The 17222-nt window shown below is 41.8% G+C and overlaps 1 pseudogene across 1 annotated transcript; it reads right to left on the reverse strand.

Annotated features, from left to right (window-relative positions):
• Window positions 1-1905: 1905 nt before the first annotated feature.
• On the reverse strand, window positions 1906-5150 carry LOC114259904 (G-type lectin S-receptor-like serine/threonine-protein kinase At1g61550; annotated as a pseudogene). The gene is made up of 5 exons (XR_014340549.1): window positions 3748-5150; window positions 3480-3634; window positions 3193-3403; window positions 2831-3068; window positions 1906-2385 (listed from the first exon to the last, which is right to left on the reverse strand). The product of XR_014340549.1 is annotated as a G-type lectin S-receptor-like serine/threonine-protein kinase At1g61550 (transcript).
• Between the last annotated feature and the right edge of the window lie 12072 nt (window positions 5151-17222).

Genomic DNA, 17222 nt, shown 5'->3' on the forward strand with positions numbered 1-17222 from the left:
TTGTAACTCTAGTCTTTGTCTCAACCCAAGATATATTTTAAGCAAATTTTCAAAGCGATGAGCCTGTTGTCATACCAACTAGTGTTTGTTTCCCTCAAACTTTTATTTGTAGTATTTCAAACATAAAATGTTCCATATATATCATACATAACTGCATTAGTACGGAAAATAGTTGGCAAAGGCAAGCAAAATCTATTGAAAGGAAAAAAAAATCCTTACAATATTCCCACCAACCTATAAGTGTTTGCCAATTCTTGTGTCACTTGGAAACTTTGCACTAACCCAAGCCTGAAATTTTTGGATTCATGTCATCATCCAAGAGAATATTGCTAGTTTTCAAAATCTCTAAGAATGACTCTTAAACAAGAATCACGTTGGAGATAAAGAAGCCCACTGGCAATACCTTGAATAATGGAGAGTTTTCTAGTGAGATCTACATGAGTACCTTGATGAATTGAGATTGATTTATGGATCAACATGCTTACATTGAATATCATCAAGGGGTCTCTATTTCAATTACACTTTCCAAGACAGATGTTCATAAGTGGATTTCAGAGAACTTGAGCTTAAAAGCTTTAGTGGATTCTAGAGTGACTCATTGTCATGGATTCGACAATGGCATTATGGATTCAACTTTGAGTGAAGCAATTTTGAGGTTAAAACAATATTGAAAGAGGCACAATGAGTTGGGTTCAATTTGGAAGTGGATCCGCTTGGTAATTGAGGGGATTCTTGTATAATTTAATTATTTTTTTAGTAGAATGAATTATGGCTTTGGTTTGTGATTTTTTTAACACAATTGTAATTTTTTTTTTTAATGTAAAATCTTTGTGTCTATTATTGTTGCTTGATAGTAGATCTAATTCAATTCTCTCATTATTGGATTAGATATATGGTTTTTTTTATTGGGAATTGTTACTCATTGTTGATATCGAATCATAGCCACAAATCACAATCTTGAGAATCTTAAACTTTTCAACTTTGTCTCTCTATCTTTCTCAATTCTTGATGTGTCACCACCCTCTCTATCTCCCCTAATGCTCCTTCTCTTACTTTCTAGTCCACCTATGTCCTTCTGTCTCTACAATCTCACCTCTGATGTCTCCTCCAACAGCTAGCCATTTCCACCTCTGCCTCTCTTTCCCATAGGGCCAACTCCTTCAATTACAAGCCAACGACCAACAACCTCAACTCATCACCACATAGGGATGGCAACGAAATAGGTTTGTAGTAATCTACCCCTGCTTATAGGCTCTACCTTGAAGCAACTCTCCACACTAATGGCTAAACTATGGAGTCGTGTCCGTTCATTTTTAAGAATTCGTAATAGAAAAAGAATAAAATGATGAGAGAAAAAAAAATAAGAAGAGAATTTTTTTTTTTCCTTTTTATTTGATTACGTTGGAGAGTGAAACAATTAAAAGTTCTACTACCAAAATACAAAATTCTCCCATGTACACTCACGGCGTAAGAAAGTTATAAATGTTTGTGTTGTTATGTCATTTTGTAGTAGAAGTTATCAATAACGAATCTATAATGTGAACATCTAAAGTGAAAGTGACAAACTATTGTGGTTATATTATGAATATTCTGGTTACAAACCTTTTGATTCTTGCTAGTGTCATTTGCCTTATGTGCCTATCCATTTGTTTCAAAAATTACATAGGCAAGTACACTGTAACACCAAACTTTATTAATGGAAAATAATCAAAAGAGAAGATCAACTATGCTACATAATTACATAATTATAGTCCTTGCTATATTTTTTGTTGTCATTGCACAATGATGTCAATATATGTCATGCGACATATACAAAATTTGTTAATTGGTTATCTCCCTTCAATACTTGATAGAGATGCCTTATTTATAGAATACATTTTACTACATTGTGATCGAAGATCGACATCTGACAAGCTTTGAATAGTGAATGTAGGTTGTTTTGGATGTGAAAGATCTATTTCACTACTCAGCTTGAGAACCACAGCAGACATGGTTGGTCTATCCGCAACGTGGTCTTGAACACAAAGGAGGCCAATATGTATACAACTCATTACTTCAGACTAGGAACATGAACCAATCACTACCTCATCCACTAAGTCTGATGCCTGGCTTTCGTTGCACAATTTCCATGCCTAGAATAGTTCCACATATGTCGATATATGAATTAGTAGAACCATATATAATGGTGGTGACTAACAATATATGAAAACATGTAAAGGTGAAATTAGTGCACTTAACCTTAGGAGGTTCAAATATTTTTCATGATAATGAAAACACGTATTCCTCATGCCATTGACCATCTTTAGCAGAAAAGCACCAAAGCTATAGATATCTGATTTCTCTGAAAATAGCCTTCCCATTGCATACTCAGGAGACATGTATCCGCTGCATTTGATTAGAAATTATTACATTTATGCTTACCCAAAATTATAGGACTTCCATTCAATAAATATGATGTAACTATTCTAAAAATATTAAAGATTAAAAAAAGGAGACAAACTTATTTATTGAATCACTGATATTGCCTGAATATATATTTTAATCCGTAGTCATTTCACTAAATGATAAACAAAAATAAAATTTATGTACTGAAATGAAAACTACTTAGCCTCATTTGTAACTTTAGTCTCCATCCTAATCAAGGATATGTTTTAAGCTTATTTTTAAAGTGGTGAGCCTATTGTGACCCTTACTAGTGGCTATTTCCATTATACTTTTATTTGTTGTATTTCAAACATAAAATGTTCCATATCAATACATAGCTGCATCAGTAGAGAAAATAGTTGGCAAAAGTGAGAAAAATCTATTGAAGGAAAGAAAGGATCCTTACAATGTTCCCACCACTCTGTGAGCATTTGCTAGTTCTTGTGTCACTTGGCAAGTTAGAGCTAACCCAAAGACTGAAATTTTCGGATTCATGTCATCATCTAAGAGAATATTACTAGCTTTCAAATGTCTGTGAATAACCCTTAAACAAGAATCCCGATGGAGATAAAGAAGCCCTCTAGCAATACCCTGAATAATGTGGAAGCGTTTAGCCCAATCAAGCTTCACCCTTTTCGTTGCATCTAAAGCATGAACAAGAAGAAAACAAGTTTGAAAATTTCTTTCCTGAGTGCTAGACATAATTGTAGTAACAATATTGAATGATATGGACAATTTACAGGAGGAAAGATGAAAATATAAACAAACCAAAGAGAAAAGTGTCCAAGCTTTTGTTTGTCATGTACTCATAAACCAATAGCTTCTCTTCCCCTTCAATGCTGCAACCCAAGAGCCTAACAAGATTCCTGTGCTGCAGTTTGGATATCAATATGATCTCATTCTTGAACTGTTCCACGCCTTGTCCAGAATGCCTCAAAAGTCTCTTCACTGCCACTAGCTGCCCATCTTCTAACTTTCCCTGTAGTCCACCATTTTTATTAGTTAGTAAATCGGATATATGTCAACTTAATTCATATATTTAAGAACATAATTACCTTATAAACAGGTCCAAATCCTCCTTCCCCAAGTTGTTTTGTTGTGCTGAAGTTATCGGTAGCAGCTAATATTTTATCAAAGTCAATAATTGGTAGCTCTGAAGTGTCCACTGAATCAACCATGTCAAAGTACTTTCTCCTGTTTTCTTTGTTAACTGAAGTACAAAAATTGAACCACAGAACTGTAAATTATTTAGATTCTCAAATTTGAAATATGTTAATAATAATCATACTGGCTTGTTAGAATTCAATTATGTAGCTTTCTTACCTCTTTGATTTGCTCTCCACCTGTGCAAACTACACATGAAGGCACCCAAGAGGACAACCCCAGAAATTGTTGTAAAGCTGGTGATGAATTTTTCATCATTTTTCTTATCTTTTCCTGAGCCCTCCAGTCCAAACCATACAATCAATTCCAGTGAGATATGCATATGCCACACAAGAACAGTTACTCAAGCACCATTGTTGGCAACCTGAGGAATCCTTGGTATACAAATATTCATAACGATCTGGCAGCTTCATACTGCTCAGCTTCCAAAACCCATCATTTTGAGCCTTTCCTGATGATGCTAAGCTGCTAGCGTTCTTTTGGCATAGCAAATCAGTTTTCCTCACACAACCACCTGCCCAATTTCCTTTCTTCCAATCCTCGATTGAGTTTGGTACCAACCCTTTCAAGCACTCACAATTTGGAGACTTATTCATACTGCAAACACCAAAAGGTCCACAAACCCCATAAATATCACATCGATTGACTGGAACCATCCAATAAACATAAGGGTTCTTCACTTTTTCATCCTTATACATTAGCTTCAAAGTTCCATTTGGTGTTAAGAACGTAAAGTGGACATAAGAGGTATTGTAAACGTGCCATGTCATAGACACACTTCCCTGCTGATTATCGTGTATGAGGTTAAATCCATCGCCGTAGCCGTTATCCACGTCCAGTGTCCCTATAAACTTCGATCCGTCCCATGGACCACCTCCAGTATGGCTTGGAACCATTCCAAATGAAAACCTGCGGTGGTGTGTCCGTTGAACATCCGCAAAGAAACTTTCCAGGAGATGGGTCATTTTCGGTCAGCCAGGAAGACAGGAAGCGTTTCTCTCCTGTTTTGGTGTTCATTCCTAGCATCATTCCCGGTAAAAAAGTGTCACAAGGATAGTTAAAGCTCTCCCACAAGATCAATCCAGAGACACTATCTTTAAGAGTAAGGTTTCCCCTGTCTGAAAGCACTGCAATTGAGTTGTTGGAATGGACAGAAACATTTGTAAACCAGACACTGTTGTTCATGCCATCAAGTAGTGTCAGATTTCCATCTTTACCAATTGTTAGACTTGAAGAGGCAGAGTTTGTTGCTGTAACTGTAAGTGGATTCTCTCTGTTTGCCACCCATACAACTTTTCGATCATGTATTGGTATGTTCTTCTGCCAAATCCCCACATATCCCAACATATTGCTTGCTGGAATTGCTTGGAATGAAGAAGCCTAACTCAAAGATTTGGCCAGAGGAGATGAGAGTTTGTCCTGCTGAGATTGGTTGGGATTGTGTTAAAGTATCAGTTGCAGTGAAGTATTGTGATGGAATAGTGAATAAGACAAACAAGAGGAATGGGAATGAAAGAAAAGAAAAAGGAATTCTGCATTGGATACCCATTTCCTTTTAAATGTTCTCTTGTCTTGTGCTGCTTTGCTAAATGGCTTCACATAACTTGATTTTTATGCTCACATAACTTATCTCTAATTATTATTATTGAGATCCACCTTTCGTTGTATCACCGCTTGGGTGGTGCAATTTGACTGAAGTCACGTAAGTGTAGTTGCTGCTGTCACGTAAGTCCAATTTGACTTACCTCTAATTGTTTTGACTTTTCTCTTCTATCATTAATTACTCTCCTTTTCGAACTCAACTACTCTTCTACTTTTAGTTTAAGTTTAGGTTTTAGATTTTTTTTTTTTTTTTTGGGTGTTTCTTATTTATTTCTACAATAACTTACCATTTATCTCTCAATTATTGTCCTATATTACTTCACCTCCTCTTGACCCAATATAACTTTATCCCAACAACTAAAGAATGATATACTTGTCACTATAAATTATAAATTTATATCAATATAAATATTTTATTAAGAATCTATCTCTTAAATAAATTAAAATTTGACATGTGTCTTATACATGACATGGAATGGAAAGTTCAAAATGATATTATCAACCTATTTGGTTTAGTTTAAAAAAAATATTATTGAGTTTTTTTTTTTTTTGGGGGGGGGGGGATTTTTTAATCTTTAATGAATTTCTTTCATTTTTTGTTAATTTTTCTTTAAATTTTTACGCACATCTAATTTATATGCATTTAAAAAAGAAAAAAAATTGATTTGATTTTCATAAAATATAGTTTGACAAAATAAACACTCGAAATATATTTTTAATTTTCTAAAATTTATTTTTACCATTCAAAAAAAAGATAAAACTATATGCAAATGATGAATATTTTTTATTTTCTCACTAAAATAATTTTTATTTTTTTAGAAGAAAATTAAAAAAATAAATTTTGAAAACCAAACCAAGCAGGGAAATAATATTTACGAAGAAATTTTAAAAAGTCCACTAAAGACAAAAATAAAAAAAAAATATACCAATATTTTTTTTTTTAATTTTTTCATCATTTTAGACATTTCATTTAAGATATCATGCGTAAGTCACATGTCAAGCTTTCATCTATTTAAGAGTCAATTTGTTAACAAAATATTTATATCGATATAAATTTATAATTTAAAGTAGAAAAGTCAAAACACCATTAAAGATGTGGAAAATTAAGATGGAGGCAAGTCCCCTTCGATTCAAAATTTGAACTAGAGGTCACTGTTTGGGTCTGTGGGGGCCACCACAGGTCTTGTTTCGATTATCATAACCGTTCATTTTGTCGAGCGCTTTTGTGTATTTCATTCAATAAAAAATTAGATCGATCCGATAACTATAACTTGTTTAATTTATCGTGCTTTTCACACACACACACACACAAAAAAAAGACGACAATTTTTTTTAAAAAAAATAAATTACACATTTTTTATGACAAATGCAATAAATTGAACAAGTTATAGTTATGGAATTGATCTAATTTTTTGTGTAGATAAAATACATAAAATAACTGAAAAAATAAACAGTTCAGATCATCAAAACAGAGCCCGTGATTAGGGCCAGAGTCCCAAACAACACCCGCCAATCCAGATTTTGAACTGAAGGGATCTTCTTTTAATTAAGATCATAGCTCTGAGTGACAAAGAGAGGAAATTGGAATATGAAAACTATTCAAGATGAGAAATTATTCAATAAAGAAGAAATTATTCAATAAGTCAAGTATATCATGTCGTCATATTAATGTCCCTAAAAGTCACTCCACCTCATAAAAAGCTTGACAAGAGGTGGGGTGACTTTTACGGACTACACTCGTCATGCTATGGATGTGGATCAACTCAAGGCACAATTTTAAAAATTAAGGCTTCCTTTATATTAGTTGAAAAAATTAGGAAAATTTACATATAAATCTCATATGTGGAATATTGATTCATTTAGTTTTAAGAGTTTACTTATAAATCAATTAGTATTTTTGTTTTGAAAAGTGTTATTTGTTTGATTTGATGCAATTTGAGTATAAGTGAATGCCTTTTTGTGATTTATTTTTTTAATTTTTTGATTCGTTTTTAAGATGAGAATGGAAAGGTGAGCTGTGAAAGATTATTTTTAGGAGGATTGGTGACTGAAGTGTTTGTTGTTGAGTACATTTTTGTTATTGTGGTTTTTTAGTGTTATATTGGAGTGTTATATTTGAGTGTTACATTTGGAAAAAATATACAAAGGAGTTTTTGAGTGTTACATTTGGAAAAAATATACAAAGGAGTTTTTGTGTGTTACATTAATTGGAGTGTTACGTTTGAAAAAATACACTACGTAGTTTTTTTTAGAATGTTATTGTATTACGTTTGAGAAAAAAAACACGAAGAAATTTTTTTAGTGTGATACATTGAATGTTACATTTGAAAAAAGCACATTAAAGAATATTTTAGTATTACATTGATTAGAGCGTTACATTTGAGAAAAGTACAATAGGGGTGCGCTTCATTCAAGCGATTAGGGAGGGAGGGACCTATGGAGAAGTGGTTTGGAAATACTCTTCAGATCCTGAGAGACGCTAGTGATCCTCAGCTAGTCACCTGAAAGACACAAACACTCCGGTCGGGGGTGCCGGAATTAGCACTCCGACAGACAAGTCAGTTCATACATTCAGGATAGCTTGTATACTAAGTTAAATGAAGTGATTCTTACATACCTTTCTAAATCTATGGTTCTTGTATTTATACTTGCTTTTTGGACCTCGGGGCCTGAGCCTACTTTTATCCCATTCCCCTTTTATTTATTCGGAGCTACTGATCTCTAGCTATTCGGCCTTCCTAACGTATTCGGCATCCTAGTCACGCAATATGGAACCGAATAATATCTGATTTCTGGGGTACGAACCTTCCAACTCTTCTATTTATTCGGCTCCCACAATTGCCCCACAAGCACTTTACCAACGACAGTCTAGCTAGAGTGCTTGGTTCCGAATTTCGAAAAGTCAGAGCCAAAATTCGGCGGTTGGCCTCATTCTCATGCGGATATCTTAGCACACCCCTTTCGGTTGTCACGTCGACTTCCCGCCCCCTCATACGTGTCTATTTATTGCGATTTAAAATTTTGACGTCCTTTCGAGTATGTATTTTATGACGCTCGTCGCTGGATTGCCTTTTGAATCGTCCCTGCAACTCTCTTCTCCGATATCCTCTTCGTCCTTTGTAAGTTCTCTCCATCCTTGCTCCGAAGATTCTTTCTGGTTTATTCCTTCCTTGGCATATTCTTATAAACTATTGGGAACGGTGAAACATTTAGAAGACCTTCTCTCATCAGATCGAATTGCTGGTTTTAAACGCCATTTCTCTATTCCTGATGATGTCCATCTGTCGTTTGTGGCAGACAGCACTCTTGATATGGAGAGGGAGGACAAAACTGCGATTGTCTTTCCTCTTTTGTCAATCGCAGAGGGTGGAGTCTGTTTTCCCCTTCACCCATTTCTTAGGGCTGTGCTTCGCCATTGGGGTTTAATCCCTTCTCAATTCAATGTGAATTTCTTTCGAATTATAATGGGGGTTATAGCGCTCAACCGTCGCCTTAGAATTAACCTTGGCATTCTAGCTATCCGACATTGCTATGCCTTGGCTAAGTCTTCCTTAAGGCCAAGGATATCGACCATCAGCTAATTACTATGCTTTCCAGTTCTGGGAAACGAGTTGATAATGTTATGGTCGTTGTCCAGGGTAACTGGGAATTTGGCGAAGGGGAGGATCACGTCAACCCTATTCCTAGACGGAGGGGCGAGCCAGGTGGCCGATTGCCTTCTTGCTTTTATTATTTGTTCATTTTTGTTGTAAAGCCTCTTCTTTGAAATGTTACGGCTTGGCTTGTGCAGGGAACGATTTGAAGAAAGTCCTGGCTTCGACTGACGACGCCGTTCTTTCGGATATCAAAGTCGCGCTCAAGTATTTCGGCCGTCGAAGTCTTCATAAACAAGGGAGGGCGGCCCACGTTCTGCTTCGTTGCGAGCCGACATATACGACCTTCTCGGCGGCGAAAAATATCCCGGTTCCGTAGGGTGAAGATTCTCTTATCGCTCTTATTTTGTCCGACTTCAAAAACTTGAGGCAAGTTGGTTTTGAAGGGTCTGATTCGGAGCGGGATGTAGCTAATGTTACCGAATCAGATCAGTACGAGACCGAGTCTGACGAGGCACTGAATTCAGCCGATCCTCCATCCACTTCGGGCCGAGGGGATCTTTCACTTGACGGCGTTTTTCACGGCTTAGAGGATCTTCCCACCACAGGCCTTGAAGACATGGCTGGGTTAAGCCTGACAAAACTTGCTAGGAAGGCGAATGCGGAAAGGTTGGCCGCGCGGTGAAGAGCGGAGGCCCTTCCGTCTGAAGTACCACCCACCACCGAATCTCAACTCTCCCTGCCTGTTAGCGAATCAGAGTCCTTGCGCGTTATTGAGGTGGAGACGGAAAAATATCGGAATGCCGAATCTACTTTGATCGTACAGGCTGGCCAAGAAGTTCAGGAAGAGGCAGAGAAACGCCCTGCTGAGTTTGAGGCCGGCTCAGAGGAACAGGGCGGCAAACGTCCTCGATTAGAGAGATCGAATGTGATCTTTCCTTTTGTCATTCAGCCGATGATAAAAAACATGGCGGTTTCTTCTGATGCTTTGGCGCTTAAAGATCCAGAAGTCGCATTCAGCTTGGCTACGTCCATGTCGTTGCCGTCTGATAGGGAGGCTTTCCGGGTGGAACCAAATCTGAATGCGACAACACTAGCCGCCCAATCGACACTTTTGGTACATATTCAGACTTTGCTTCACTTAATCCAAATACTGTTGAAGTTATGGTTTTAAATTCTTGTTTTGTAGACCGTCTGAAGGATAGTCGATATGGGTCGTCAACATCGCGACACCGTCAAACAGATTGGTTGTTTACGAAAGGAAGTTGAGGGCCAGAGGAGAAGGGCCGAGGTCGAAGTTTTGATGGCGAACAAGGAAGCCTCAAGGGCCGAGGTGGAGAAGGCTCATAGCGTGGATCGATTGAGATTGGATGCCGAGAAGGAGGCGGAGGCGAGCGAAAATGCGCTCAAATTGGACCAGAAGGCAGTCTCCAAACTGGAGGCTAAGTTGGCTGAAATGAAGGCGGCGAAGGAAACAGCCGACTTGGAGGCTTCCAAAGTATTCGAGGCCGGAAAAAATGCTGGACTTGCCGAGTATTTGGACCAAGTTCCCAAGTTTGAAAATTGGGGATTCAAACATGGCTGGCACAAAGCCCTTGCTGCTGCTAAAGTTTCATTGATTATGCCATACCATATGAGCAAGTGGATGTTGAGCCATTGGAGTCTGATTTCGATGACTGATCTGGGCGACTGACATAGTTTTTAGGATGTCGAATGTATTTTTACAGTTTTTAATTTGGAATTTTTTATGTGTTGTTACAGTCATAGTTGTTTGCTAGGAATTTTCATGCGGGCCTGTAGGTTTTTGTTTAGTAATTTGCGTATATAAAATTTCATGAGTAGTGCTCAACTTGCTAAGGAAAATGTTGTTGATGAATGATATTGCTTTCGGTTATGGTTAGATCGGCTGTTTAGCTTAGGTATTTGGCCGACCAGATTAGTAAATCTGCCATTGCCTTAGCCAAAGTGCGAGCTTGCGAAGCCAAATGGGCCTAACTCGTGGGTTGGCTGAGGCACAGATCGATCGGCGCTTGCGATTGAAAACATGGTGGACCAGATTAGTAAATCTGCCCTTGCCTTAGCCAGGGCGCGAGCTTGAGAAGCCGAATCTTGGGAAGCCGAATGGGCCTAACTCGTGGAGTGGCTGAGGCACAGATTGATCGGCGCTTGCGCTTGAAAACATAGCCAACCAAATTAGTAAATCTGCCCTTGCCTTAGCCAGGGCGCGAGCTTGCGAAGCCGAATGGGCCTAACTCGTGGGCTGGCAGAGGCACAGATTGATCCGCGCTTGCGCTTGAATACATGGCTGACCAAATTAGTAAATCTGCCATTGCCTTAGCCAGGGCGCAATCTTGCGAAGCCGAATAGGCCTAACTCGTGGGCTGGCTGAGGCACAGATTGATCGGCGCTTGCGCTTGAAAACATGGCCGACCAGATTAGTCAATCTAGCCTTGCCTTGGTTAGGGCGTGAGCTTGGGAAGCCGAATGGGCCTAACTCGTGGGCTGGCTGAGGCATAAATCGATCGGCGCTTGCGCTTGAAAACATGGCCGACCAGATTAGTAAATCTGCCCTTGCCTTAGCCAGGGCGCGAGCTTGGGAAGCCGAATGGGCCTAACTCGTGGGCTGGCTGAGGAACAGATTAATCGACGCTTGCGCTTGAAAACATGGCCGACCAGATTAGTAAATCTGCCCTTGCCTTAGCCAGGGTGCGAGCTTGGGAAGCCGAACGGGCCTAACTCATGGGCTGGCTGAGGCACAGATCGATCGGTGCTTGCGCTTGAAAACATGGCCGACCAGATTAGTAAATCTACCCTTGCCTTAGCTAGGGCGCGAGCTTGGGAAGCCGAATGGGCCTAACTCGTGGGCTCGCTGAGACACAGATTGATCGGCGCTTGCGCTTGAAAACATGGCCGACCAGATTAGTAAATCTGCCCTTGCCTTAGCCAGGGCGCAAGCTTGGGATGCCGAACGGGCCTAACTCTTGGGCTAGCTGAGGCACAGATCGATCAGCGCTTGCTCTTGAAAACATGGCCGACCAGATTAGTAAATCTGCCCTTGCCTTAGACAAGGCACGAGCTTGCGTAGCCGAATGGACCTAACTCGTGGATTGGCTGAGGCACAGATTGATCGGCGCTTGCGCTTGAAAACATGGCCGACCAGATTAGTAAATCTGCCCTTGCCTTAGCTAGGGACAATTGTCATTCGTCTTTTGACGTTTGGGATTACTGACGTTGCCTCGAGAGAGCTGCATACATTGAAAGATAAATGGGGCGGGTGCATGCCAGAGGCCCTACTTATTTCCATTCAGGCAACTTGGGAGGGGCGAAGATTGGCTGAATTAGACGCCGCAATGAGTCGCAGTAGCGAGTCTATGCATACGGGAAGAAGAACGTCCAAGGATAGGGAAACATAGCAGCCTCTTAGTCGTCGAAGCAGATCACCCCGAAAGGACAGGCAACAACGGGGAAATTCTCCGCGCCTGCGACCGAGAATCGAGCCCGATGCGTCACCACAACCATTGTGTTTTGCAGTTTTTGTGAGGAATAGACCAATGACGGAGGCGGATTCTATCATTAAAGACCCAGGTGTGGCAGTCGAGTTCACTCGACAAATCTTCCCGTCGGAAGTCTAACAATCGATGGTCGGACGTTAAGATTTCGAAGTATTTCGAGACGGCATACATGGGCCCGTGAAAGGACTATATACTGATTACGAAGTCGGCATGCGTTTGCGGGAAGCGCGACGTGAGGGGGAGAAAAAGGACGAAAAGAATCGCAGTTTGGAGATTCGCGCTGAAAAGGCTGAGCGTGGGCTTTGGGTGCTAAAAAATGTTCAAACGAGTGCGTCGGTGGCGGCCGGTCAATCTAAATTGGTCATTGAGGAGAGAGTGACCCAACAGACCTCAGGTTATGAAAAGGGGTTTCAGGATGGCCTGAAGGTCGGGATAGAGAAGACCAAATGAGACCTTGCCGAGGAGGTCTGCCAATGTGAAAATCATGGATTCAAGCACGGATGGATCAAGGCCCTTCAAACCGAGAAAGCTCTCGAAGCCGTGGACATTGATTCGACTTCCCCCCTGTATCATTATCACTACTTACCCTATTCCGATTTCAAAAATGAGAAGAGCGACGATGAGAGTGCCGAATAAGTAGATTTTGGAACGCGAGAACAGACTTTGCGTTGAACAAATAGAATTTCTTTTATTTTCAACGTTCGTATTTGGTCTTGAAATGTTATGTGCTTAATTAAACGAATTATTTCAACTTACTGGCAAGTTTTGTGTTGCGTGGTGCAAATGTTTAAACATGCATTGACCGGCTCGAATTAGGAACAATTCTCAGTGAATATTTATTCGGCCAGTGAAGTGGTTCGAATGCATCTCTTACAAAGGCTCCGAATCCGGAGACTATTTTGGCCAATCGTGATATCCACGAAGGGCACTCCGAATTCGGAGTCTTAATCGGCCTTAAGAGGCTTAATCGGCCCTAAGATGTCATGCGCCAAAAGGCGCTCCGAATCCGGAGTCTTAATCGGCCTTAAGGTGTCATGCACCAAAAGGGGCTCCGAATCCGGAGACTTTATTTTGGCTAATTGTGATATCCACGAAGGGCGCTCCGAATCCGGAGACTTAATCGGCCCTAAGGTGTCATGCACCAAAGGGGGCTCCGAATCCGAAGACTTTATTTTGGCCAATCGTGATATCTACAAAGGGTGCTCCGAATCCGGAGACTTAATCGGCCCTAAGGTGTCATGCACCAAAAGGGGCTCCGAATCCGGAGACTTTATTTTGGCCAATCGTGATATCCACGAAGGGAGCTCCGAATTTAGAGACTTAATCGGCCCTAAGGTGTCATGCACCAAAGGGGGCTCTGAATCCGGAGACTTTATTTTGGCCAATCGTGATATCCACGAAGGGCGCTCTGAATCCGGAGACTTAATCGGCCCTTAGGTGTCATGCACCAAAGGGGGCTCCGAATCCGAAGACTTTATTTTGGCCAATCATGATATCCACGAAGGGCGCTCCAAACCCAGAGACTTAATCGGCCCTAAGGTGTCATGTACCAAAAGGGGCTCCGAATCCGGAGACTTTATTTTGGCCAATCGTGATATCCACGAAGGGCGCTCTGAATCCGGAGACTTTATTTTAGCCTTAAAAGGCTCAATTGGCCCTTAAAGGCTTGGGAGCGAGCTTGAGAAAACAAGAAGCTTTGTATTGCAACGGTGGAATATGTACAAGTATCAAGCCACAAGTCGGGTCAATGATAGAATTTACGTAAATGTGTTGCATTCCAAGGCCGTGGCAGGCTTCTTCCTGACATGTTTGAGAGCCGGTATGCCCCTGTTCTTGTGATGGATTCTATCTGATAGGGGCCGTCCCATTTTGGATCCAATTTTCCATCGGCTGGTCTCCGGTCAGCTGGAAGTACCTTCTTTATGACCAACTCTCCTGGCGTGTATCGGCGCAACTGAACTCGCTGATTATACGACTTGGCGAGCTGCTGCTGATACCGTGCCATGGATGCCAGGGCGCGGTCTCTTCGTTCTTCGATTAGAATCAGATCCAAGGCAAGCATTATGTCGTTTCGGCCCGTATCAAAAGCTTGCGATTTCAGAGTTGGGAGGCCGATTTCCAGGGGTAAGATTGCCTGGGTTCCAAAGCATAGAGCAAACGGCGTTTCTCCAGTGGATCTCCTCGGCGTAGTACGATGAGCCCACAATACACTTGGCAATTCTTCGACCCATTTGCCTTTAGCTTTTTCCAGCCTCTTTTTGATGCCGTCCAAGATGGATTTGTTAGAGGCTTCGGCTTGACCATTGCTTTTGGGGTAGGTCGGTGTAGAGAAGTAAGGCCGAATGCCATATTTGCCGCATAACTCTTGATATACGCCACAATCGAACTGGGTGCCATTGTCTGAGATGAGAGCTCTCGGAATGCCGAATCATGTTATGATGTTTCTCCATACAAAGCGTTTAATGTCGGCATCTCGTATATGTGTTATAGCCTCCGCTTCGACCCGTTTTGTGAAATAATCTGTCGCGACGATTAAGAATCGCTTGTTCCTTGGGGCCCTCGGCAATGGTCCTACGATATCAAGTCCCCATTGAGCAAACGGCCAGGGGCTGGTGATAGAGTTCAACCCTTCGGCAGGCAGATGGGTTAATGGGGAGAACTTTTGGCACTGTTCGCATTTTTTTACATAACTCTCTGTGTCAGCTCTCATTGTCGGCCAATAATACCCCTATGTTATAGCTCAATGGGCCAGGGAGCGTCCGCCAGAATGGGCACCACAACTGCCCTCATGTATCTCTGTCAGAAGCTCCTCCACTTTGTCGGGGTGCACGCATTCCAAATATGGACCAGAGAGGGACTTTTTATAAAGCCCTCCTTGCGGATCCAGATAGTATCGCAGGGCTTTATTTCGCAGCTTGTGTGCTTCTTTTATGTCCTCTAGGAGTTGTTCAGAAGAGAGGAATGCAGCAATGGGGTCTATCCAGCTTGATGCAGATTTTATAACGTTGACATGGATTTCCTCCGAAGGGCCAATACTTGGCTCGGGGATGAAACCTACTTCAATGGTCCGTTTGATCTCAGAATTGATGGCGGAGGCTAGGCATGCCAAGGCATCCGCGTGTGTGTTCTGGTCGCGTGTTATTTGCTTCAGTTCGTGATGGTCAAATTTTGCCAGCAAGGAATTGGCTGTTTTCATATAGGCCGCCATACGGTCGTTTCTTGCCGCGTACTTCCCCTTTAGCTGACTGATTACTAATTTTGAATCACAAAACACAAGTAGACACCGAGCGCCGAGAAAGTGCGCATTCCGCAGATCGGCTAGAAGGGCTTCGTATTCGGCTTCGTATTCGGCTTCGTTATTTGATGCTTCGAAGCCAAGCTTGACGGCCTGCTCAATTACTGCGCCGTCTGGAGACATGATTACAACTCCGGCGCTGCTGCCCCTTTGGTTAGACGATCCATCACAATATAATTGCCAAATATCCCCGTCATAAATTCTCCAGTTCGACTTTGGTCGAACTTTAGCCTTTGGTCGAACTTCGTTAGGTTTGAGGTTGGCAAGCTCGCCGGTGAATTCGGCAACAAAGTCAGCCAACACCTGCCCCTTGATTGCGGTTTTAGGTAAAAACCGAATGTCGTATTGGCCGAGTTCAAGAGCCCATTTTGAAACACGTCCTGATGCTTCTGCACTCCGTAGTACTGATCGGAGGGGATAATCTGTTAGCACCCCAATGCTATGTCCCTGGAAGTAATGCATCAGTTTTCTTGCCGCCCATGACTAGGGCTAAGATGAGTTTTTCCAGTGGAAGGTAGCGGGTTTCGGCGTCAACCATTGCCTTGCTCACACAATACACTGGTCGTTGCTCCCCCTCCTCCTCTTTTAGCAGTATGGCGCTGATGGCCCTATCGGAAACTACCAGATATAGAATGAGTGGGTCACCAGCGGCGGGTGTCGTCAAGATAGGTACTGAGCGGAGGTAGGTCTTGAGTCCGTTGAAAGCTGTTTTGCATTCGGCGGACCATTCAAAAGCCTTACCCTGCCGTAGTGTCTGAAAGAATTGTCGGTAGTGATCTGTAGACCGGCTGATGAACCTGTTGAGTACAGCGGCCATCCCCATCAACTTTTGGACTTCTTTTACTGAACGGGGCGAGCCGAGTTCCAAGATTGCTGTGACTTGCCTCGGGTTGGCTTCTATTCCTCGGTGATTGACGATGTAACCCAGGAATTTGCCAGAGCCGATTCCGAACGCACACTTGGAAGCGTTCAGTTTCATTCTGTATTTGTGTAAGATGCTGAATGTCTTTTCTAGATCGGCTATATGATTCTATTCTTCTTTGGACTTGACCACCATATCATCGATGTATACTTCCATAGTGTGGCCGAGTTGCTCTTTGAACATGGCGGTGACCAGCCTTTGGTAGGTTGCCCCTGCATTCTTCAGCCCAAAAGGCATAACTTTGTAGCAGTAGGTTCCTCTTGGGGTGAGGAATGCAGTTTTTTCCTGGTCATCTGGATGCATGGCGATTTGATGGTAGCCTCTGTAGGCATCGAGAAAGCTCATTCGTTGATGGCGTGCCGTTGCATCGACAAGCTGGTCGATTCTGGGTAGAGGAAAACAGTCTTTGGGGCAAGCTTTGTTCAAATCCGTGAAATCGACGCACACTCACCAAGTCCCATTTTTCTTCTTCACCACCACTGTATTGGAGAGCCATGTAGGGTAAGCGACTTCTCTAATTGCCCCGGCGTCAAGCAGTTTATCTACCTCATCAACAACGGCGGCAGTATACTCCACGGCTGACCGCCGGCCTTTCTGAATGATCGGCTTACATTTGGGATCGACATTCAGTTGGTGCTGTGTAACTGACGGGTCTATTCCTGGCATTTTGTACGGAGTCCACGAAAAGACGTCGAGGTTGTTGAGTAAGA

The sequence above is a fragment of the Camellia sinensis genome, chromosome 9, assembly GCF_055761805.1.
Source record: "Camellia sinensis isolate YWXY chromosome 9, ASM5576180v1, whole genome shotgun sequence".
Taxonomy (NCBI): Eukaryota; Viridiplantae; Streptophyta; class Magnoliopsida; order Ericales; family Theaceae; genus Camellia; species Camellia sinensis.